The sequence below is a fragment of the Convolutriloba macropyga genome, chromosome 4, assembly GCF_964194025.1.
Source record: "Convolutriloba macropyga chromosome 4, txConMacr16.3, whole genome shotgun sequence".
NCBI lineage: Eukaryota > Metazoa > Xenacoelomorpha > Acoela > Convolutidae > Convolutriloba > Convolutriloba macropyga.
This window is the reverse complement of record NC_134471.1, coordinates 69,076,365-69,100,063: the sequence shown is the minus strand read 5'-3', so window position 1 is coordinate 69,100,063 and position 23,699 is coordinate 69,076,365. Positions and strand designations below refer to the sequence as shown.

Below are 23,699 nucleotides of genomic sequence, written 5' to 3'. Positions count from 1 at the left end.
GGAAAGCCCACTCAATTATAGTCTGTTTAAGTCAATTAAATATTGAGCCCTTGTTCAGGAGACGACTGAAATATATATGGCTAATTGTTAATATATATTAACACACTGCTCTGTCTGAAAATTTAGATCGAGTTAACACTTGGCTCATATTACCCTGTTTTGAACTTTTGAATGGACAAAAGTATGAAAAATCAAAATTTAGCTGATCATTTTTTTGGCTATATAAGTTATATCAAGTAGCTGTATTTCATTTAGTACGTAGTCAGCAGTTATTTAGAATTTAGATGTACTCTTTAAAGAAGTAACTGATTCAGAAAGCCAAAGATATTTTTTTGAACTATAGAAAGTAAATTAGGAGAAAAATTAACAATAACAGAGACTTATTGAAAAAGTTTAGCTTACATTTCAAAAGAACTTTATTAAGAAAAAAATCAACAGTTTTTGAAAAAAAATATTCTTCGTGGCCAAAAAAAACACACATTGATCTTTTTTTCTTCAATCAAAAAAATCTGAATAATTGTTGTCAAAGAGCAAATGAGCGCAATTTTCAAATGCGCACAATATTTAACACAAAATAAATTTCAGTAATTTCTCTCTCAGACCAATAGGAGGTAATTGAGTTCTTGCACGATAAAAGATTAAAATAAAACAACTTCAAACAACCCTGGTTTTTGTCAATATTGTTTACCATATTGAACAAAATTTTAAAGTTTGTGCATAAACAAGTGTCCGTTTGACAAAAAGAACGCTTTGTCAAAACTTTTTAAGGAAAATAATTCTATGAAGTACTGAGAAATGATCTAGCGTACAAGCTAAAGATCAGATTTATAAATCTTTCTGATAATGGCGTATTATTTTAAAAATCTAAATTCAATATCTTAATTTGAGTGCAATCATGATTTTTGTGTGCTTAAAATATATTTTAGTGTCTGAATACAACTTATATTCATTGTGAATTGGCTCTTTATAAAACGTGTGGCCTGTAGGACAAACTAAACAGAACCGAAAATTCAAGTTCTTAAATCATGCATCCCAGATTTTTTTTTATTGTTTCAGAATCAATACATATTGATAGGTATATACAATAAAAAATATCAATGGGGAAATAATTCTCTCTCTATTAGTTCGATTAAAAACCATCTTAAGTCTTTGAAACAATGTTTCGATTTTCAGTTTTTCTGAGGGACGCTTTTCATTCAACGGCTAGTTACTCCAGTTAAATCATGCATCCCAGATTTTTTTTTATTGTTTCAGAATCAATACATATTGATAGGTATATACAATAAAAATATCAATGGGGAAATAATTCTCTCTCTATTAGTTCGATTAAAAACCATCTTAAGTCTTTGAAACAATGTTTCGATTTTCAGTTTTTCTGAGGGACGCTTTTCATTCAACGGCCAGTTACTCCAGTAATTTTCAGCGTAGTTATTAATGCAGTACGAGTTGGGTTTCTTATAATACGAAAGATAGGTATTTGTTCGCGATGCATTGATACTTATTTGACCTAACTTTTTATTTTTTACATCTATAAAAGATTAGATTAATGAGAATTTCAGCTTAGCAGTTTTCTGTCTGATATATATATATATATATATATATATATATATATATTTATATATATATATATATATATATATATACATATATATATATAATATGTATATATATAAAATATATGAATATATATATATATATATATATATATATATACATATATTAATATTTATATACATATACATATATATAAATATATATATATATATGTATATATATATATATATATATATATATATATATATATACATATACATATATATATATATATATATATATATATACATATATATATATATATATATATATATATATATATTTGCATATATATCTATATATATATATATATATATATATATATATATATATGCTAGTCAAAGACCAATTCCGCTAAAAATTTTAGTCCAATTAGATGGATTTCAGTTTCAAATAAAAAAAACTGTCAAAACTTGTGAAATTTCAAAAAGTTTTTGCTTTGCATTTAAATTCAGAACATTTTCAATCACTTTTTCATTTTTTCGCTGATTTTTTCGTAATTAAACATTATTTTCAGTTGTCATTTTTGTACCTGTGTAATTGCACACATGTAAAAAAAATGAAACTGCTAATATTTTGAAAACATTGGCAAAATTCAAACGCTTACAAGGTTTCTCGATAGCGTCCCGCACTCGAGAGTCAGTGTAATTCACCGCTGATCCTGCTCATTTCAGGAAAAAAAATAATTCAGTTCTGATCCATTGAGTTTAATGCTTTAGCTCCAGAATATTCGGAGTTTAGTTATGTGAACTTTTTCATCTGTTTTATTGTGTTGAAGTCATGGAGTTCGCCGCATAAGTAGTTTACTCATGCGCCGCATGAGCAATTTTCATTCTGAAAATTACTAAAACTGAGCAGCATAATGTCAAACTTTATTGTTTACAACTTGTGATTACTAGCAGTATATACGCTCTTTAATCTTAAGCTAGGTTGTATGTAATTATCACAAAACCAATTTAGCTTAGTGTTTGCGAATTGCTACACAAATTTAATATTACAGGTGCATATGCAGAAGTTAGAATTGCAGATAAAGCAAATTTTGTAGCCGTGAGATGATTTGTACATAGTATTTTTCATGCATTAAATTTTACTCAAAAATAAAGACTAGCCGTAAATTGTGACCTAAACAGAGTACTGGCCATCCGGAAAAATTTGAATGTCTCTATGCTGATTCAGCGCTGATTTGCTCTGCCACAACCTCCAGGGTTTTGATCAATTTTTCTTCAATTTTTCTCTCATAGTTGCTGGACGTGTTTTAATGCCGATGTGGAGGTGGATCGTTTTGGGTCTGGAAATGAAATTTTGTACTCTCAGCATTGTAATGTTTTCTTAACATTGCAAAATGTGCTTATTTATTCCTTGAATATCTCTTTTTCGAATTTTAATATGTACCGTTTTTTGTTAGGAAAAAATTCAATTGAAAAATGTCCAGTTGTATCAGAGTAGCAGACGATACTTTCAAGTTAACCAGTTAGTCGATGCTAGTTTTGCTCTAGTACTGCTTAGTTTTTGCAATAGCTGAAGCCGTAAAAACCTGATCGGCTCACTTATAGCTAGATGGCTGGAAGATTTTGTAATTTGGGGAAATTCATAAGTTGAGAATTGTCCTTGAGCAATTATGCTTTAGTCTGACTGGTCTCTTTTTATATTAGAACTTCACAAAACTTATTTAAACTATTTTTGGCATTCCGTCGGCTATCACTGTCGTTTTCAAAAGTTTTGTCAATTTTGTGATAATTTTTTTCAATCTGACCCTACAAAAATGTGGGAATTCTCCCTTGAGATATTTGTTTGCTTTAGTGGATAATTATTAAAGATAATTTGACCTCGATCATTAATCTACACACTTTAAACGCTTTTACAATCCGTGAAGTTGTTTCCTAAAAATGAACTATATGACCTAATAACAGCAGGGCACAAACGATTATACCCAAATAGCGGATTTTTTAGTTAAACCGTCACGTCTTTTTGTCTGTTGGGGGTTCCGCTTCGTGTCTTTTGTGTATTTCAGGGATCACTTTTTGAGATTATAACCCTCCATTTACTGGGTTACCAAACAGTCTTATGGAAATTATTCAATTGTTTTTATGCCATATTTTTATTATAGATTCAACGGTTGAACAACAAAACAAGCGTTTTTTTCTAGTTGTATAAACCTTTGGTCTTGCTGCAAAACTTAGCCTTAGCTTTTATATCACTTTTTAAAACATCTATTTTTAATTATATACATTTAGATAGTTACTTCGATCAGCCCTTCTTTGACAACTAAACTATTAATCTGAGTATACAGTATGTTTACCGTTTTTAAGATCTCAAATATTGTTTTGTTTTTTTTTAAACAAAGAAAACTAAAAGTGCCGAAAACGCAATTTCACTCGAAATGTAACTCAGCACTAAACATTAATAAAATTCATCAAATTGATGTTTAAATATTTGTGCAAATATTTCCATATAGTATCGTAAAAAAGTTAGAGAACTTTCTAGGTGAAAAGCAAGCTCTCATTTCTATTAGCAATTGGTAACCTCTTTTGTCATTTTCTCAAAAGACAGAAACAAAAGATGTTCCCCAAATCCGCTTAATTATATCACACTTACAGGTCACATTTTGAGTAGTTTCTGCTGTTCATCTTGTAAAGGCTTCAGGTTATAATTCTTTTCATTCTTACTTTCTTTACTTATCCAATTGTACTTCCCTAATACAATAACACAACCTATCATCTGTATTGTTTTCAGTTCAACTAAAACAAGCGGGGGGTTTCCGGAACTTAAAGCTGAAATTCCAATCTACATGTGCGGATTTTTAGTGATTATTTCTTAAAATTAAGCACTATTTTTGTATATAAGTAAAGAAAGACTTCGTGCTGCATTAGTGTTTATAGAAAATTGTCCTCAATTCTTGTGGAAAAAGAATCCCATATTAAAATACCTCTAGATAATAATTTTAATTTCAGCCTTTGCGAATCCAGACCAAATTTATCTTTTAATGAATTAATTAAATAGTGCTTTGGTCCAAAAATTGAAATTATCTCAAGCAGACCAGATTCAATTATCTCAAGTTTGTTTAGGATTTAATGATTGCATTTTTTAAAATTCATCTCACAATCCTGAGATTTACTTTATATCATTATTTTTCTGCCTGAGCCAGCAAAAAGCAATAGCGATATTCACAAAAATCCGCCCTCTCAAAGACGATGCAGAAAGTTAGTATCATCTTTCATGACAAAACATGATTTGAAAGATATTTTTTGTCCATTGTAGTCAGATAAGATTTGAAAAAATTTTTGTTCATGCTTGTGTTCAGCGCAAAAAGGGAGCAAAACGAATTTTTGTCCATTTAACAAAGTTCTGTTTTTATTTTGTTAATCCAAAGTTCTGCTCCAAAATGGTAAAATCCTAGATTTTGAAAGAAAAACAATTAGATATCAGAACGGAACACATTTTCTCAGGAAACATTGCATAGGTACAAGGGCGAAGTTACATAATTGAAGTTGAACTCAAATCCTGCTGAGAATTTATTTTAAAACAATTATTGACCTCATCCGTTTTTGCAAGCAATAAAACTGCACCCTAGCGTCCTAATCAATTAATTTACGCTATTAACTTTAACGGACACCAACAAAATTATTTCATAGACTTTCATGGAATTTTTTCTTTGAAGCGCATCTTTTATAATCAACAAACCCACTGCGACGAATTTACTTGTTTTCCATAGGTTGAAAGTGTAAAAAAATCAGTTGAATTAACACATTTTTTGATCTGTGGCACTCGTGTAGTTTTTAATTTAATGAACAAATCAAATGTGCTTTAAACTTTTTCTACAATATAATAATGATTCGTTTTTTATTCATGGGCTCCAAAAATTGAATAGTTGCAGCATAATGTTAATATGTTTTAAAAATTATTCTCAGCTATTTATGTCTCAATTTGTTTGTTCACTTATTTCTTCGCAAAAAAACCACATTGAAGCATCTTGACATCTTTATAAATTTTATTTTTTGATAGCACAAAAAATGTTTACCAAAAATTCTAATCAAGAGAAGCTCTTAAGTTGAGACCGCTGAGCCCCTCAAAAGTTCTGCCTCTCCATTGTTTTCTGGTTGAGAATCAGTTCCCGCCTTTTTTTTTTCGATAAAAAAGGAGCCTTTAACAAAATTTTAAAATTTAAGTCAATTTTGTTTCCAATACCTTACAATTCTTGGGGTTTTCGAAGTAAGCACTTTAAAAACCGGTGTGCAAACAATTCAAGTTGCAACATATTGTCAAAACATTCATTTTGAAAGAAGTTTTAAAGATTTTTTGACAATCGTGCTCATGTTGCAACGGTTTTGATTCAGTCCTTTGTTTGTCATTTACAATAATCTGTTTTACCCTAAGATAAATTTCGAGATGTTTTTTGGCTTAAATCGAATGAAAAAGTGCACCCTAGCGTCAGATTATCTGAAATAAAACTTAATTCACCGACGTTATTGTTGATTGATAATTTTTATTATACAAAATGACTTGATCTGGGTTACCGGTTTGATTAATGGACCTACTGTGATATCTGTATTCCAATTCAAGCTCAACCTCTCCTTGGCTACGTGTAATTATTACCCAAAACTCTCATTAACGGTAGCGGAAACCCTAGAAAAATACATGATTTGAAAGTTCGCCTCATTAAGCGGTAAGTCAATCGTTAACAATGGGACTCAACAGTTCTTAAAAGATAATTATCGATATGTAAAGAAATGCTTTATAAGACTGCTCTGCTGTTTGCTCAACATTTTTGTCTAAAATTTAAATTGGTTTTTGCCGTCTCTTTAATTCTATCTGCACATTTCGACGCCCATTTTAAGAGTATTGGCCGTTTTTTTTTTATGAAACTTTACGATTATTCACTTCACATAATTCGGTTTCCTCAAAATGACCAGTTGTACGTGTTGTTCGAACCATTTTAGAAATACAAACTCAGGCTTTTGGTCTTTGTACCAATTGGGGCAGCAATTTTCAGCCACAGATTGATTCCTGACACTGTTGGGTCCGATAAAATTACCTTTTCTGGTTTCCAAGTTTGTTTAAGTTTTTTTTTCAAAGTGGCAGGTAAATTTATAATTAATACCATACTTCGGTCAACAAGTTTTATAGAGGAAAATGTTAGCAACTTTTGTTCCGACCCCACTTTTTGTTCCGAACTATATACTCAAATGGGTTTTTTTTTGTTCAGGCAATTTTAGCCGATCGATATATTCATCGTAGAGAAATGTAGGTGGTATCATTAAAAAGCTCGTCCAGCGTAGAATTCGAAATATATAAGATTTTTTTGAATTTTGTTTTTTTTTTCGAGGAGTTATCGAGGTTTAAAGTTTCATGCGAACACTGGATATTTGGTTCAATTTTGTTCACTTCTACCGTAATTTTCTTTCGAATTAACGTTTTTTCTACAAAAAATTTAAATCAAAACAGGATTTCACGCCAAAAAGTAAATCAATTTTAATTTTTTAGGTTTTTAATAGACGAAAGGAGATAATAAAGACTAGTTCTAGTCTTAGAGGGAAGTTTAATATATAAAAAAAATTCGAATTAGGTTTGGGAGCTCTTTTTTTAGAAAATTTTGCAATTTTTTTTATTTTTCCAAGTCACCTAGAGACTACTAGACACTTTTATTATCAAAGTTCCGTTAATGACAAACTTCTTTTACGATCAAATGAAGCCCAATCAACAAAAAATTTGTTTCGAAGGGATCGCTTATGTTTTTTTTGGACTCGTATCTCAAATTTCGTAATTTCAAAAGAAATTTTGATTTATTTTTTGAGGTTTTACTAAAGTTTTTTAATCCTATGGCATAATCTTGTTGACTAAAGGTGCAATAGATTTGCTAATGAGCATTAAGTGAACCTATCTAGTGCTGTGAGTGGACAGCTAATGGCTGTTAAGACTTTGAAAATAAATTAACAGCTAATGGCTGTTAAGACTTTGAAAATTAAATTGGCTGTTAAGACTTAGAAAATAAGTTCGTCTCAGTAAAAACAGGATTGAACTCCTTCATACCACTTCAACATAAGTTAATCTCATTGGCGGCTTCATCAAATAACTATTGGTTATACGTCTTCAATGCCACAAGATTTCAAATTTTTTGGAGATTTCGTTTTATTGGTTCATTTTAAAATCTTATCACGTCATCCTAATATTGATGGCTACATCTTCCTTTAGTGAAGACGTCCAAAGGATCATAGATAAAACTTTATGAGAAAAAAATATGGTTTAATTGGCTTCAACACTTTCTTCTCCCATTTTTCTAAAGAATTTTTGGTTTTTGCCTGTTTTTTTTTCGTTTTTTTCATAGTCATAAGACATATTGTGATGTCTTATTGATTACCTGGGCATCTTAATTCTTGTTTTCACATCGTGGCATAGCTGAGCGTTTTCATTGAATTCCTATGAAAGCTTTTGAGTTTAATGAATGTTAAGACTTTAAAAATATTTTTTTGTTTTTTTTGAACATAAATCAATCTTAAGCTTATTTTCGTGGATTGTAAGTCAGTCTCGGTAATGACAGAACCGCTTTTTTTCTACATCAGCAACAATTTATCTATTTAGCGGTTTTTTCTTCTTACTATTGGTTTTTTTGACTTCGGTGCACGAGTTTTAATAATTTTTTATAATTTTTGGATTTTTTTTTAGTAATTTTGGTTCCTTTTGAAATCGTATTACATTATCCTAATATTGATAGCTCCCATTGGCTTGGTGAAGACGTTCAATGGATCGTTGAAAAAGTTTTCAGAGAAAAAAGCTTATGGTTTAAATAGCTTCGACACTTTCTTCTCTCAATTTTCTACCGAACTTTTGGATTTTGCCTGTTTTTGTTGTTGTTTTCATAGTCAATGACTTGTTGTAATGTCTTATTGATAATTTTTGAATGACAAACATCCTAGTCGTCACATCATCTAGGCATAATTTAGCGTATTAAATGTCTTCCGTTGAAAGCTGTAGAATTTTTTGACTTTGATACTATGGGTTTTCTCAAAAATTTCGTGGTTTTGATGTATTTTTCTTTGCCATACGACTTATTGTGATGAGTTATTGATGTCACATGAATGAAACCTATGATTGCTATTTCATCGAGGCAGAATTTAGTATGTTTAATTAACTTAAAATGCAGCATTTTTTAAAAATTCAAACATCTATTTTTGTTATCTCTTCATTTGGTTGACAATTAAGTCAAAAATGTAGATGAGATCGGGTCGGAACATCATGTGCGAACGCACATTAACGAGCTGCCTTGTTAAAATTGACGGCTTAAAAAATTAGCAATAGTTGAGTATTGAGTAATTATTTTTGTGCTTTTGATTGAAACAGAAGTTCAAAAATTTAATGGTACTTCAGTTCTTATGTATAAAAATGGTTGTTATGGCTACCAATGACAAAATATTTTGTTCTTTTTTGTCAAAATTAGACATGGCGAAAGTGCATAAACTATGGAATTTATTTCATCGTTTGATAGTGTATTTGATGAATAGATTTATGATGCCTATAATTAGCTCAGAGATGTTTACTTTAAAAGATGATACTAGCCTTCTTCCTCCCGTGTCACACAAAAATCCGGTGATCAAACGAGGTCGTATATGATCTGGTATGCATATACAAACTTCTGATATGTACAGGTATAAACTTACAAGGATTAAACAGAATATGATATGATTTGTTTGACATCATAAGTTAGGATCGTTAAGAGGTGGCAACCCTGTCTTTCAAAAAATCGCCCAGAAAAGTAATGATCTTGGAGAAAATTGTTTCATATCATATTTTTAATTCTTTCAGCAAAAAAACGGAGCAGCCTTTAAGATAAGTGATTCAATTATTAATTACGTCTTTATATCTGGGAAAATTTGAAACAAAGGTACTATAAATTAAAAATCAGTTTAGTTTTTGAGTTAAATTTTTCATTTATAGTTCGAATTCTGTTTCTTTGTTCGATTTAAAACTCCAAAAATCTCTGACCAATAAACGCTAGCAAGAGTTATCAAAAAGTACCAATCATAAATTGATCCATTGTTATGTTTTTTCTAAAATAAAATAAGCTTTTGTTTAGGACGATAAAGTATATTTCCCCCAGTTATGCATTTTGCTTTTTTTAAATTTGCGCGCTGCTTTCCATTTTTTGGATAGAATTATAGTACCACTTTATCAGTATCTTATTTGCGGCAAGTGGTCGGTCTTCTCAAAGTTTTGTAAACTGCTTATAAACTTGACATCTGTGACACCCGCAAACTGTGAAATTACTTTTTTCTGATCTGAAGTAACTGTGAAAATGTTCAAACTCAATAGTGAACTGTAAATGAACAACTTCTGAGCAAATATTGTGATGACGATTGTTTGTTGTGTTACGGAAGTATTTAAGAGGTTAGTATCTGGTTTTGTTCACTTTCTGATCGGTCAAAATTACCCTGGTCGATTTCTCCAGGCTATTGAGAAAGATCTTAGTTTTTTTCTTGCAGTGCTTTTCCAAGTCTGAACACCCGCATCCATCAACTATTTTGGGCAGATCAAGTTTAAGACAGAAGTAAACACTCGACGAATATCAAAGATTTGGGAATCTTTTAACTTAAATTGCACACATGCAGTTTTAGAAATCCAATATAACGACTCGTTTACAAAATCAGTGATGTTCTTGCAAGCTAATCACTCCAGAAAAAATGGGCGTTTTTGGTTCAAAGTAAATTTTTCAAATTCAATGTTATAGTATTCGCATCGATGAGTACGTTACACAGAAAATTAGGTAACAGTTTACGCATAAAATAACCCTTGTTTTGCAGTATTGTTGCAAGACATTGCAACAAAGGCGGGGGGACATCTTGCGAGAGAAAACAAAAATTTTGCCGTAGTTTTGCAAGACGAACGAGGTATTCGTGTTTTAAGACGCCCCGGTCTTCACAACACCATCGTTCTTTTGAAACACAATGACACAACTACAAAAAAACAGAGCAGACACAAAAATCACTTACACACACTTTCAATCACACTCACACCTACAATCCATCTCACACACACAAACGTCAGACACACAAACGCACACACACACACACAAACACACACAGACACACACACATGTACACACATCAAACACAGACTTACACACACGCAAATCACGCACACACACTCACATACACAAATGCACACGCACAAACGCAAACAGAGACACATACACGCACACGCATGTCAAATACACATAAAAAAGCACTCACCCACAATTACACAAAGACACACATACACCAATCAAACGCGCTCACACACACGCGTCAAGCACACACACACACAAGCGCACGTCACAAGCACATATATAGCAATCACACCCACACAGACACACACACACGCACACACACATACAAACTTACACACGCACTCATTCACACAAATGCACACAGACATAGACACACGCAGATTTACACTCCAAACACACCCAAACTCAAACACGCAGACATACACACAAAACACAAAGAACTGGGAATGTTTTAATATAAATCGCACAATGCACTTTTAAAAATCAAATTTAACGACTCGTTAACGAAATCAATAATGTCTTTGCAAGCTAATTACTCCAGAATAAAATGAGTTTTTGGTTCAATTTAGTAATTTAAAATTCGATGTCATAATATTGGCATCGATGAATACGTTAAACAGAAAATTAAATAACAGTTTATGCATAAAGTAACGCTTGTTTTGCAAGACCTTGGAACAAAATCGGGGGACATTTGCGAGAGAAAACAAAAATGTCGCCGTAGTTTTGCAAGAATAACGAGATATTCGTGTTTTAAGACGACCCGTTTTTCACAATACTACCATTTTTTTGAATTACAATAAAACAACTACAAACAAACGTAACAGACGCAAAAATCACATATACACACTTACAAGCACATTCACACCTACTCTCTCACACACACACACAAACGTCCGACACACAAACTATATGCACACACATATACACACATCACACACAGACAAACATACACGCTTGTCACGCACATAAACCCACCCAGAGAGACACACAAACGCACACGCAAACAAACAGAAACAGAGACACATACACAAACACACACACGCATGCATGTCACAAACACGCAACAAAGCGCGCACACACATACACACACAAACACACAAAGACACACTTACACTCATCAAACAAGCTCATCCACGCACGTGACGCACACACACAAACACACGAACGCGCACAAATGCACACACACAGACACACACTGAAATACACCCACAACAAACACAGACACAAACACGCAGACATATACACACGCAAAACAGGCACAAAGACACACACACACAAGCACAAACATACAGAGATACAAACACATAATACACCCACACATACTAATGCACGAACACTCACACACACAAACACACACACACACACATAAACACAATTACACGCACACAAACGCACACACACAGACACACATAGAAATACACTCACGACACACAAATTTTTGTGTGAATTTTGGGATACTTGTAACTATTTCGGTTTTTTGTTCTCCTTCCCCATTTTTGAGCTAAAAAGCTTGCAAACTTGTCCCAGAACAAATATCATCTTGAAACAATTTGGAAATTAAATTGAAGTTATCAATATCTTTCATCACGAAGTTTGCTGTTTTCATGCTTTTGTTTGAATTGACATGATCAACGTCTGAATTTTGAATTTCTTTCGCAAATATTCAGTAATGATGCAGATCAGGCATTTAGACGAATTTTTTCCAATAAACTGAAGATTTTTTACTCTAAAACGGTCGGTTCTCATTTCTTTTTGATGTAATTTTGTAGAATAAAAAAGCGTCAATGATTTGAAATTTTTAAACCTCTTTTCTTTGCCGGGTCCTTCTTCAAGTTTTGTACAAAAATTCAACCTTTTATGAGACGTAACTGCTTTCCGATATAGACTTAATGGCTCAGCATTCACTTCCGGTTGTTTTTAATCGAAAACAAAACTGAACCAGAAACTGGCTGAGACGGGATTCTATAATTTATGCCAGTGTTCAAAAATGACTTGATCTGGTTGCCGGTTTGATTAATGGACCTACTGCGAATTCTGTATTCCAATTCAAGCTCAACCTCTCCTTGGCTACGTGTAATTATTACCCAAAATTCTCATTAACGGTAGCGGAAACCCTAGAAAAATACATGATTTGAAAGTTCGCCTCATTAAGCGGTAAGTCAATCGTTAACAATGGGACTCAACAGTTCTTAAAAGATAATTATCGATATGTTCAGAAATGCTTTATTAGACGGCTCTGCTGTTTGCTCAACATTTTTGTCTAAAATGTAATTTTGTTTTTGCCGTCTCTTTAATTCTATTTGCACATTTCGGCGCCCATTTTAAGAGTATTGATCTTTTTTATGAAACTTTACGATTATTCATTTCACATAATTCGTTTTCCTGTTGTTTGAACTATTTTAGAATTAGAAGCTCAGGCTTTTGCTCTTTGTACCGATTAGGGCAATAATTTTCAGTCACAATTCCTGACACTGTTGGGTAATTACTTTTTCTGCTTTCCAAGTTTATTCTAAGTTTTTTCAAAGAGGCAGGTAAATTTATAAATTATTAACTTAGTTGGGTCAACGAGTTTTATAGAAGAAAATGTTGGCAACTTTTCTGATTTCTAAAAATGGTTGAAAAAATATAGATTATATTTCATCAGACAGTATCTATGCATTGGAACAATTAGCTTTTCTTGCATAGGACGAAAATAACTTAGTTGTTTTGTTTCGCATTTTATCTATATATATATATATATATATATATATATATATATATATATATATATATATTTATATACATATATATTAATACTAACTAAAAGTTTTAATTTCAAAGAGGCAGCAATTTTCGTCATTAAACATAGAAATTTCAATTACTGAAAAAGTTTCAGTTTGTCTAGCCGGTCAAATTTGAATGTTTATCCCGCAGTTTATTGTAAAGATCTCCCATGGTCTTCCAAGACGATACATCATCATGCATGATTTGCGTCTAATATTTTGCAAGATCTTGTCATATAGACTGTTGATTTCCAATGATTTTGCCGTACATCTAATTATCTCGCAAACAAGGTTTCTGAGCAAGAGGAAAAGTTTTTTTATTTAAGAAAAAGATAATAGAAATATAGAATTTTTCTCCACCGAGAGTTTCTATGCATTGAAATAATTAGTTTTTTTGTTTAGGAGAAAAATAACTTGTTTATTGTTTCCATTTTATACATTGATACTAACCGACTGTTTTTCTTCAACCAGGCAGCGATTTTCAACATTTAAGGTAGAATTCATCTAGCCGGTCAAATTTGAATGTTTATCTATGTTTATTATGTAGATCTCTTATCATCTTCCCAGACGATATATCTTTACGCATGATTTACGGCTAATATTTTGCAAGATCTTAACGTATAAACAATTGACTTTGTAATAACTTTGCCGTAAATCTAATTATTTTCCAAAAAAGGTCACTTAGCAGGATTGGACCATTTCATCATCCTACATTCCAACCCATAGCATTACAGTCCTGAGATTTTTAAATTCAGAACTGTAAATAGCCCTTTTTTTAATTGTACATTCTCTGTTCATGTTCAAACATAAACTGATCATTCTTTTCAGTGATTTCAGACCGATTTCAGTTTGTCCATTGCTGTTTTCCTACAATAATCAATCTAAAAACATTGTTTTACAATTATTATCTGACTTTGTAACCTTCCGTTTTTATTCTGTTTGTGACTGTTTTGACATCACTTGACAGTCATTTTCAAACCAGAAATGTCACACCACAAGCTCAATCACACCATGCTATATCACACCACACCCTTATTAACACTATACTACATCACACTACTAGTTACACCTGCTACGAGACCAGGAAGGTTGAGAATTGACCTGCTCTGATTATTGAACAAATATCGCACTCACACAAAATACACCCACACCTACTAAGCACTCACCCTGTATGCACCCGAAACGAAACTCTCGCTTGCCCCGAGCACAACCTGAACGCGCCCCGTATCCGATATCGCATTTACTGAGATGTTTGAATTTCTTTTAACTTTAGTAAACAGGCAAATTTGGCTTGATTTTCGGACATAATTATGTAGGTTCAAATTTTTGAAGTTTTCACAGTTCTGAGTTTACAATAGAATTATACTGTACTCTTGAATAGTTGTTTCGTTTTTTTCCGGCATAATTTTTCTATGAAAGTGTGTTTTTTACCACTGGCTTTGCAATTAAATATTGATATATGCAGGTTAGATACTAAAAAATCTGGGTGGTCAGCCCTGGAAGGGGACCATTGTAATGGAAGACCTCTTAAGATAGTAATGTTTTGACCATCCCACGCCTCGCATAGTTCAGCGCCTTTTCAAAAGTTTTGTACTCTTCCGATTTTTATTCTTTTATTCATTCGTTTTTTTTTTGGTTTCACAATTCCAACTGTTTTCATCTCAAGTTAAGCGGCTATTTAATAGGCAATGCTCTGACGACACCATTAACCTAAATTTTTTTTTGCCGCCAATATCTTACGATATACGGCGTAACAGTTCCGCTGTTTTTTAGTAATCCAATTGATCGAAAGATTAAATAATTTTTAGAGAGAGACACAAATTTTGAGAGCTCAAATTTGTAATCAGCTGTAGTTCAATTTTATATTGAATAACTTTAACCATTTAAAAGGCGCCACAAACACAATTTTGGTGGTGCAAACCTCAGAATTTTTTTGGTTAATTATTTTTTGATAAATTTTGTAGAGGATAAGAAGAATAGTTATAGCACGAAAAGGTTAAAAAGAAAAATTATTTTGGAGAGGCTAATTTTATTATCATAGGAACAGCTTTTATTTTTTAAACCTTTAAATAGGTCAGAGAATTTGGGTCGTCAGGTTACGTCAGATCATTCTTTGTAAGTTTTTGTGAGGATCTCGGATGTTTTTGCGTGACAATGCACCGTCTGGCATGATTTACCGCCAAATATTTGCAAGATCTTACAAAGATTTCAACTACCTTTAACTCGGTTCACCTCATGAAAATTGGTCTTTTAATATGTAATGGCCTGAATAAATTATCTGTTGACAAAATTTAATGACTTTGTGGTAAGATACAGGACAAAAACTAATTGAAAATCGTTGACATTAGTTTTTTGTCCAGTATCTTACCAAATAGGGATTGCTGATTCCGCTTATTATTCGTCGTTCCCTAAATTGGTGGAAACTTTTTATTTTTATTGTAGCTACATAACCAATTTAACTCATTGATGACCTATCCGTAAGCGAATGAGTTCTGGGCACTGGTTAGTTTTTCTGGTGAAAGTTTTTAAAAACTTGAACTAAATAGTTTGAAAGATTTCAACAAAATTGGTCGTTGTTTTAATGATTATATCCTGCCTTTAGCAACGAACACTAAGGGCACAAATAATTTTGGGTAGATTAAATTCCGTCAGAGTTCATTTTGGGCCTGGCAGCTTAACCTGGAAGCAGTACTTCATTCCAAGCCTCTTAAAATTTTGCAAAATAAATTTATCCATGGACACATAAAATTGTTGTGCTTCTTTGGGGGTACAAAAATTACCTCCTTCAGTTAATTGGGAAAGCCTCACCTGCCGGCTTATATTTCCACTTGGTTTGATGTTCAAGTTATTGTTCACGATCAAATCAATGTGAACAATTAACAAAGCTGTGAATTTTGAAAAGTTCCGGTCACTTTCTTATGCAGGAAATTTAATACAGTATTATAAAAATTGAGATTAATGCAAAGTGACGGGCTTTTTCTTGTCAGACCGGAAACGAATTAGACTTTATCACGTATGAATATTGAAATGTGTGTACCTTTTTTTCCTACCACGTGAAAGTGTCATGAAAACTATTGAGCATTTGGTACTTTACAGTAAATTTGGTTTACAAAAATCCTAACTTTTTGAAACCAATAATTTTCTTAACCTTATGTTATAAAATACACATTTACCCTTTCGTGTGTTGTTTTTAAATCTTGCTTGTTGTTGGAGAGGGAAGAAGGCGCGACTGTTTTTGTAATTTATGTGTTAATAATTAACAACTCTTTTACCGACCTTTTTCTTTGAAGGAAAATTTCTTTGAAATAATTTTTCCTAATTACAATGCTCTTTGCAACAAATAGCCATAAATCTTTTATAACTTCTTCTTTTCAAAGGCCAGACTGATTAATGATTCATTTCGTGCTATATTTTATGTTCCTGAAAAATACAAATTACCTTGAAGACAGATACAGAGGAACGGGGTGGGTACAAACCAACTCTCTTCCAGAATGCCATTTTAGTAAATTTTCGAGCATTGTTTCCTTTTATTTTAGATTCAGATTTTTCATGGACCTCATTATTGTTTTGAGCCCCGATTCACAAAATTTTAGCAATTTTTGGCTCTTATTTCAGCGATTTAAAACTTCAATCTACTAAATTGATCAGCTGATGAGTTGATTCGTTTTCTCTTTTTCGTTTGATCCGCGGTTATTAGGGACATTATTTAATATTATGACCCTTGCTTGCTAGTTTTCACAAACGCCATTTGAAGAAATATTTAATTACTCCACTGCTCGTATGAGATTTTTTGGTCTGAACGTTTTTCGCCTGACCACTCTTCAAGTGATTTTTTCATGCTGGAAGTCTTGATTCATCGTCTTGAATATCTGTGTGTTAAATGCTAATTCAGGAGGGGGGGGGGGGAGGGAGGAGAGGAATACTAGGGGTCAAAATTCGATTGGGCGAACACACTTTTTGTATCCATTTTTGTATTCATAATACATTTAATGCGTTACTTCAAAATCCACTTGGCTCTATAAAGTACTCAAGTGTCCATAGCAAATGTTTCTACACGATCATAGCTTACAAAAACGGTCTCACTTTTTAAATTGAGTTTTGCAACTTTTCACTCTATGTCTATCCAGCAATTATAGCAAAATTATTTTCAAATTTTTCTATAGCTATAAGCTGTTTACAACAAAGCCGTGAAAAATTTTTTGAATTGTTCTCTACTCTTTCGCTGCATTTTCGGCAAAATGTTGTGCACAAATTTTACCGAGGGCTGTATAAATTATGTATAAATTTGGTGAGAAATAGTACATTTTGAATGTGCTCATTATAAACACGATTATTAGGGACAGCTGAATACTTCATTGCGTCAAGTAGATTATGATGTATTTTAACAGGTATTCGCCTAATGTCCACAAAACTTCAATTCCAATTTTTTGGCTAATTGCAGATTTCGCCTTATATGCTACGCCCCATTCAGGACCTAGGGCTGTTAAATTAATTGGCAGCACTTTATAACCAAGTTAAATTGAAAGTGTGCCAAATTTTATCCCATTTTTAAATTCGTATCAGCTACCGCTGCAATATTGGATGTAAAAAAAAAAATTTTGATCAACCACTAAGTCGCCGCTTGTTTGTGAGCAAATCTTCAGACATTTGTTGTTTATGTTCTTTTTTTCCTGTTGCTTTGGTGAAGATGTGTGTTTTTTTTTGTATTGAGAATTGGGATAAACTGCTAAGCAGCGAATATTATCTCAGTCTTATTGTTTCATATCGTATTTTTTATTCTGATTTTGAACTTGAAAATTACAGAAGCCATTTTTTGGCAATCAGCTAGTTATGTTTGCTTCCGATGTGAGTCACTAAGTTGCAACAAAAATCCACTTTTCCAAAAATGGAAAACTTAAGCTGGGAAATATTGTGACCCTATTGCATAATTTATTCGCAAAAACTTGCAGACAAAATCCGAAAAACTTGGTTTCGTGTTTCTTTGTTGTCTTCGAAAACTTATATTTTCCGCTATATAGTAAAATCAATAATTTTTTGTGACAAAACTATTTTGAAGCAAGAGTCCTGAAAGCAACGAAAAAGAAATTGTAATTATGAAAATTTTTCCTTTATAAAGAATTTTTCCTTTTGAATGAAAGATTGTTCCACTTGATTGATGAAAGTTTTTTTCACCACAGTTCTGTATGTCTTCGTAACAGATATTTTCACATGTCTTATGCCAACTGTACAGTCTCAAAATCTGACGGCATACCTCAACCGAACACTTGGTTTTGTAAATGAAACAAAAACTTCCGTTAATTGTCAAAAATTAAGAGAAAAAGGACTTGCATCCATTGCATTTACCAAAATTTCAATTATCAGCTTTATCCGAAGAGAACTTTCATTGAAGTTCTCATCATAGGTGTTACTCGATTGGTTTATTATCCAAAGACATCGTTGGAACACACACAAAAAAAAACATAAAAAACGGCCAATATTTTCACCTCAACTGATCTTTTTTCTGAAAACGAAACGAAATAATTATCATAGAGAGAACTAAACGATGGCTTGCTGTGCGTGTATTTTGATTTTTTGTCTAATTTTGTGAGCGATTTATTTGCAATTAAGCTTTCAGAGTTGGTCTGGAAAGAAGAGGTAGTTGAAAATATAGTTCAGAAATTCTAGACGTGTTTGGACATATACAGTGCCGAAATTGGTTTCCTTTTTTCTATTGAAATTTTATAAGGTGTCTGTATTAAACTCTCATAACGCATTTTGAAGCTTCTGTATAGACTTATCAGCGCTTTATAACCCCCCTCCCGAGTGAAGCAGACCGCAGTAATAGAATAAAACCTCCCAGTACTTCCAGAACAATTCGTGCGACAAAAGTCGTTCTTTAACCATGTGTTATGAAAAGGGGAAATTATTTTTTCGGTATCCATCATGTCGCATTTGAGAAATTATCACATTCTACGCTAAAAATCCAAATTGAAGTAATCTTTAATCTGTTTGAATTCAAAATTTGCCTTCTTTAGGTCATATTTCGCATGAGAGACATCTGAGCATTATTTGCAAAAGTTATCGAGCTTCCTTATATCCATCAATTTTGATACTATCATCCTAAAATTATTTGCCTTGAAACTCTTTTGCCGACCCATGTGGGATACTTAAGAAGTGCATTGTTTCGGCTTTTTATTATTTCTCTCTCAACTACTGTTCTTTATAAATTGTAGTCATCAGGCATTTATTGTAAGCAAACTTGAAACAAAGCGAAACTGTTCAAACCAGACTATAAGGCGCCTGTTTTACTAGTTTTCGAGAAAATTGTAAATTTCATTACGAAATTGACAAATTATATCTTAATATAATATCATGTGCCAGAAATCATATGAATGACTCTCAACTTGTAAAATCCGCCACCGGTATATTCTTGTTTTGAACCAACCCGAAAAATGTTTTACTAATCTTTACCCATATGAGGCCTCAATACGGTAACATAATTCAATACCATGATAATAGCTCTTTCTACATGGAGACGCTATTCAAAAGATTCTTTGATTAAAATTTATTTAGTTTAAAATGTGTTAATGTTTATTTCGCCACTTTCGTCTCCTGTTTCTCAGGTTTGTCGAAAAATGTTTCATTAATTATTACCGACATGTAGCCTAACAACACTATCCGCTAGAAAGATCTTTATCGATAATATTTAGTTTAAAGTCTGTTAATGCTGTATTTCACCGCCCCAGTCTACTGTTTTCAAGGTTAGCCGAGACTTTAGTTACAAAACTAATATTAAACTGTGAGAGGTTAATTGCACTTTTTAACACCAAACACGTGTTAAATGTCAGTTTTGCAAAAACATTTTGCTTCCATTTCCAAACAGGGTGACAAAAGTTTGCCTTGATTATATACGGACCAGGTAAGCAGCAACACGTTGTGTTTTAGATAACTCTTATGTATGGCCTCTAGTTTGCACCTTGATATGAACAAATTGTGCGACCCGCAATTTATTTTTCATTAGCTTTTCATTTGGAATTTTTGAATAATTTCAAATTGGAAAAATCCTATATCTTATTTAAGGTGAATTTTGATTACTGTCAATGCTATTGTGGTTTAGAACAAATGCATGCTTTAACTATGGAAACAATTGTCTCCTTCATTGATTTGATCCATGAAGAAACTGAGGTGAAAAATTTTTACAGTTCTCCGGAAAAATTAGCGTTCAAATTAAGATTTCTTTTTAAAAATGCTCGTTTACGAGACCTAATATGAGACCTGTATTGAAGTTCTAAAGTCATATATGGAGACAATATTATACAACGCCAGTTTCATTGATTGTCCCAATTAAAATGAAGTAAATTGTCAAAATATTCATCTAAAAAATAGTGCGGTAAAAACGATGCTGTAAATTAAATAGAAAAATAAAAAAGGATATAAAAGCTGGTGTGATCCATTTTTGTTTTCAAACAACTTCAGGAAAATTTGCGGTTAATCATATTGCCACTTTTTGTGTTTACGTGAAGTCTATTGCGAATCGGTTGTTTAAGAGAAGACTAATTGTTTCTCATTATTCACTGCGAGTTCTCTAACAGGTTCTTCAGTACTTAATTTATAAGCATGCATTTGTTTGGTGTTTTTCTCCTGCTTTAATGTGCCCCTGGGTAACTACTATTAGCTCAGTTGGCGGAAGGTAGCTAAGCGGATAGTCTGAGGAGTGTGCTGTGAAAAAGCCATATCAGACTCAAAACAAATTCTGTTCTGAAATATTTGGGTCAGCCCGATACTCATCCTAGCAGGCAAGTGCCTTAGATGAAGGAGTTGAGGTAGGGCATCGGATAGTGGTTTTGAAAAACTGGGACAAAATTGGTTGCTGGTGGAGCCGTACTAAAAGATAGCTCTTGTTGTCATATCCTGCCGACTGCTATTATTAAAAATAACTCCCATAAGCAAAAGATGGTAATGCTGACCAACAGTCAAAAAAGTTACATAAGTGAAACTGATACTTATAGATGAAGTTGGAGTATTTAGTAGTCACTTAGCTGGAATTCAAAGTTAAGTTCTTGAGAACTCGAATCTCTCTGAACCTCTTTTCTAGTAGTTAAAGAATGCAGAGTTAAAACGGTTGAGATATGAAGGAGTTTGGATTGATTGAAACACTGTAAGGCCAATAGTTAATGATTAGAGGAAACGAAAACTTTGTTTTCCCTGCGCAAAAATCGTTTCTTAGACAAAGATTTTTCATAAAGAAACACTGTACAAGCTCCAAATATAATTAGATGCTACAGTTTTTAAAATAACACAACAGAGTGATATTGCGACTGCCATAGCACAGGCAAATTGACAAAGAGGGACTGCAGTACAAGCTTTTTTATGAACCACATGCTCCTTCATGTCCTGAAAGATTGGTTTAAGGAAAACTGAGACTCAGGAGCTGGACCCTAAATGCTGTTTGCACCAATGCTCCGGTCTTCGTGACTTGGGATTCGTTGCTCTGTATGTATGCTAGCTAAATACTTACTGTAAAAAAGCATGTAAACCTTAAGGAAACATTCTAAGAATTTTTTTTTCTGAAACCACCTTATCCCCGATGCAATTTTCAAAAGGTTAACCTTATCTCGTTTTGATTTCATTGTGCCTCTTTTCTTGGAACAACAAAGTTTAAATTGAACTTAATTGATATTCATAGTTGCTTTTTATGCTTTTGCTTCTAGAACTCAAACAACGTATTTTTGTATTTATATATAAGCAAAATGAATGCACTCTTGAAAATCATATCAAAAATTTGCTAATATTCGTTTCATCTTTTAAGTTCGGCTGATTGTAGTTTTGTACAAAAAGTTTATAACCATGATTGGAGCTTTTGCTGAAGTTTTCGGCCCCAACACCTTAGATACAAGGCATTTTTTAATCTTGGAATTTCAAGCATTTTAGGAGTTCATCTTTTCTGAGTGTAACTTGTATGAGAGTAATTAGTTCTGTCTAGTTTCTTCACATCAAATAACAAGCTGCAGTTCTTCCACAGTTGCGTCAAATTGCTGATTGTGAGTGTATTTTTCGCTTAACATAATTTGGAAAACAAAAGCATTGTTTTTGATTATTAAATCTTATTTGATTGTAGGCTCTTAGAACAACGCACAAAAGCTATTTTCATCAAATTCTTTTAAAAGTTTTGTTGCTTGCGTCTTTGCCCTAGTTGTATTTGGCTTGCGCATTATGTTCGGCCGTTGTATTACACAAGTTATCATGGTATTGTATATTTTCAGTTTTTTGTAAAGTTATTGCAGTTTTCTAACTTCAATGTTTTTTACTTCTAGTTATATTATTTGCTTTCGAAGCATTTTATCAAAATTTAAAAAACGATTTTGCGTTTTATGTTGTTATTATACGAAAACTATTCATTAATGATCAATTTCACACCACAATTGGGCTTCAGAAGCAGTTGGCTATTGGTTGAAATTGTTTTGAAGAAAAAGTGTTGTAAACTGTTTCCTAATGTAAATCACTTATACGTTTTTTTTTTTCGTTTCTTTTTTCAAAAGCACTTCCTTTTATCAGATGCAAATTAAAAAACTGTAAAATAGCTCTCGAATAATTTTTTCAAGTGGCCCTATTTGAATCAATTGCTATTGAAGTTTCATGCTGCGCTTCAAAATTTGTACAATTTCCATTGAATTTCTAAATTTTGGCTGCTGGAAACGAAGTGTAAAATGTGAAAACAATTCTTTTTCTACTGACCTACTGTTCGTTTCATTTATGTTTTGTAATTTCTTATCATTTTCTGCATCAGATGGAAGAGCAAAAATTAGGAATATCAGCAGAGCATGAAACATACATGTTAAGTCTTTTTAATGAAATAATTTGACTCCACAATAAATTAATTCAGTATTTTTTGTAGTTGATATCTAGAGATAATTATGTAATATGTAAAGTTGACATTTTTAGGGGAGATGGGGGAGGGGTGGGGTGAAACCTACTTTTACTGACTCTAACCCTATTTTTTATCATTAGCGTACGGCCTGTAACAGGGTAACCCATAAGAAATTGTACTTAACGTACAATCATTGCGATTTAGTTTATGCTTTTAGCGATCAATATTCGAAATTAAACTCTTTTGAACTCAGGAGGGGCAAAAATAGGTTTGTTGTATTTGCTTTGACGACTTTCTATCAATTAAATATGATTTAAATTAGCTATAACATTCACAAAAATAAGTTGTATCAACACAACAATCATAGTTGGAAGTTTTGTTACCGTTAGCGACGTGTTTTGTCTGATATGTCGAAATAAGAACTCAACTTGATAAACCGACCGTAAATATTAAACTATGA

General features: G+C 32.4%; 1 protein-coding gene across 6 annotated transcripts in view; it reads left to right on the top strand.

Moving 5' to 3' along the window:
• The first annotated feature begins 3,985 nt into the window (after positions 1 to 3,985).
• LOC142337855 (gamma-aminobutyric acid receptor subunit gamma-3-like) overlaps positions 3,986 to 23,699 on the top strand; it is a 39,158-nt gene continuing 19,444 nt past the window's right edge. Inside the window, exon 1 of one of the 6 annotated variants that reach the window (XM_075387442.1) lies at positions 3,986 to 4,793. The gene's annotated coding sequence lies outside the window, so the exon portion shown is untranslated. Of the gene's footprint in view, positions 4,794 to 9,822; positions 9,973 to 12,254; positions 12,785 to 16,574; positions 16,857 to 18,925; positions 20,133 to 23,699 lie in introns of those variants that run through there. The other 5 variants (XM_075387440.1, XM_075387444.1, XM_075387443.1 and 2 more) reach the window with 5 other exon arrangements.